Consider the following 3,078-nt stretch of genomic DNA (forward strand, 5'->3'; position numbering starts at 1 on the left):
GGTAAAATATAGTTAGTGTTAAAATTTATCAAATAACTTCTAAATATATTATTAATAAGCCTATAATTTATAAAACTCATTTTTGGATCACCGTTTATTTTAAAATCATATAATTTTTTTTAACTCGTTTACTATCAATCGAATGACACATGAGCGTTACCGTCGTTTACTAAATAGATTCGAAATTACAAAAATATGTATTTAATATACATTATTTACAGTTATGTTTTAAATAATATTTATTATATTTTTATTTTATTTTACATAATTAATTTTACTATCAACAACATATAACATTTCAAATTTTATTTTCTATTATAATTATATGTATATGTATATATACACACATATCTATTTACAATTAATTGTTCGTGAATCTTCGAGAACAGTCGAAAGTCAAATGAATATATGAAATAGTTCAAAACTTTTTGAGACTCAACATTGTAGACTTTCCTTATCGTGTCCGAATTATATAAAGATTTAAGTTTAAATTTGGTCGGAAATTTTCGGGTCGTCACAGTACCTACCCGTTAAAGAAATTTCGTCTCGAAATTTGAGTGTGGTTGTCATGGTTAGCAATAAGAATGTTTTCATGACGAATATGAGTTGATAACTAGAGTTTTATCATTATTGATTAATATAGATAAAACGATTCGATTATGTGAAGCGTACGAGTGAAGTTCTCACAAAAGATTGAGATAGAGATTTAATTTTTGATGTAGTCACGTTTGAATTTAGAAAATAAGGTGCGTCTTAGCTTTTGACGTTGTCTTGGTTGAATTCCGGAATTCAAGGGATTTAAAGAAAATCTTCGTAATCTAAAAGATTTGATTCTTCTGCGAGTAAGGAAATTAAGATCTCTATAATTGAATACGGTGATCTGCCTTGATTACTCTGTCTGATAGTTCCATTATAAATTAAACTTTTTCCGTTCCCTTATCTTCATCATTCCTATACTTTTCTTTCCTCGATTTTGAGTACAGCAAGTATTGATCCAGGATTCGTAGATATTAGCTTTGGAATGAACATAACTAATGTTCTAAGAGAGATTGTAATGGCACAATCTTGATTGGTTAACTTACCAGAATTCAAGAGAAAGGATAGAATTATCAGGAAGATATATTCTTGATATGTTTAGAGATTAGGTAGAACGTAAGAGTCATGTACATGACACGTAATGATGTTAGGGTCTGTGAATCATCATGTTTCATTAGAAACTCAGCATGACTTACTGTAATATAATCATGTTGATCAAGTATCATTATATTATACTAACTCATGCTTCAGTTCCCAACACAACTTCAAAATCATTCATATTTTTAACTAGAAAGTTTACAGAATATAGAAGGTAAACAGTTTCCTTTCATGATATAATACAGATAGTGCGGAGAGATAATTAATATCATACAAGAATATTTATGAAGATATCTTTAGAAATATTGAGGATATTAATAAAGAAAGATACGGTGATATCTTGGAATTTCAGAATCAAATTGTGATGAAGAAATTCATTCACGATGATTTAGAGCGATTAAGGAGTAAGGTATTCGCTAAAGATTTCATCAGAAACAGAATCATCAGGATTCCTTGAAGGCAGATTTAGTCTTTGTGATTTGTTCACAGCCTCCATCATGGTTTGCTCAATCCGTATTCCAGTTCCAACTTTACTGAGCTTTGTCAACATACTATTCTCTATCATTAAACTTTTGGCTGTTAAGATCGTTTATAGTTTTTGTTGCTTCATTCAGCTTTTTCAACAATCCGGGTATTGATTCACAGACTGGGTGCTTTTCAGAATTTTAGAATGGAAGATCATAATTCTAAGAGATAGTGATTATATGTACACATTTAACTGTTGATGTAGACATGCTGCGAGATTTTAAAAAACTGGTTGTTGAATCCTGGTAATTGGTATGGCAATTCTCGTTACGAGATACAGGTGAGTATATGATAGGGTTTTAATGAACAAATATAATGGTTCTTCGGAGAAACTTAAATCAATGAGTAACGAAACTGCTGCTAAGTTTACTGTTAATGTGGTGGAATATAAGCGATTCTTTGGTAACGGTGACGAAAGGTAAACTTATATATCAAAGTTATAATAGAGTTTATTTGAATGAAAAGTCGAAATTGATTTGCTGAAGCTGTGACAAAATTGGCTAATTTGAAAAGGAATTGCAAAGTTATTTTTAGGTAATACCAATGCCAACGGAGTTAACACAGATACGTGTTAAACGTTTATTCAGGTTCCGAGTGTTTTCAGGTGCATAACTATATGCATCAATCTTTTCTTTCATAGATGAAGTACAGTTGGTTCATCCTCTCGATTGAGGTGTCTTCAAGAATCATGAAAGGTTTGAATCACAGATTGTAATCGTCAAGATACAAATGAGGTTTAAGACGAAATCAAGTGGCAAACTTGAAGAATTGTTTAGTTTCATATGTTATAATCAATATTTTAATTCATTTTAATTGTCCAATGTCGGCAGTCCAGAGTTGATAGTCCACAGTTGACAGTTCAATATTTCATATATAGCTTAATATATAATATTCGAAATAATTAATACGTATCGTTGTGACGACCCGAAAATTTTTGACCAAATTTAAACTTGATATTTATATGATTCTGACACGATAAACAAAGACTGTAATAGTGAAGTCTCAAAAACTTTGAACTGTGTTCATGTATACACTTGACCTTCGACTGTTCCCGACGATTCACGAATAATTAATTGTATATAGATATGTGTATGTGTATATATATATATATATATATACATGGTAATTGGAATTTATAATTTGTAATATTATATGTTGTAATATATATATGTAATAAATATTAAAAATTCAATATATTATATAATTGGTAAATAGTAATAAATTGTAATATATAATATTAAATATGATTATCATTACTTTCATTATTATTATTATCAATAGTAATATTAATATTAAAATCAATATTATTAATATTATTATTTTCTATATATTACATAATAGATATGAAATATGATACATTTAATTGATTATATTATTATTATTACTAATTTTATTAATTAGTAATAACATTATGATCTT

This window comes from Rutidosis leptorrhynchoides, chromosome 8 (genome assembly GCF_046630445.1).
Source record: "Rutidosis leptorrhynchoides isolate AG116_Rl617_1_P2 chromosome 8, CSIRO_AGI_Rlap_v1, whole genome shotgun sequence".
Taxonomy (NCBI): domain Eukaryota; kingdom Viridiplantae; phylum Streptophyta; class Magnoliopsida; order Asterales; family Asteraceae; genus Rutidosis; species Rutidosis leptorrhynchoides.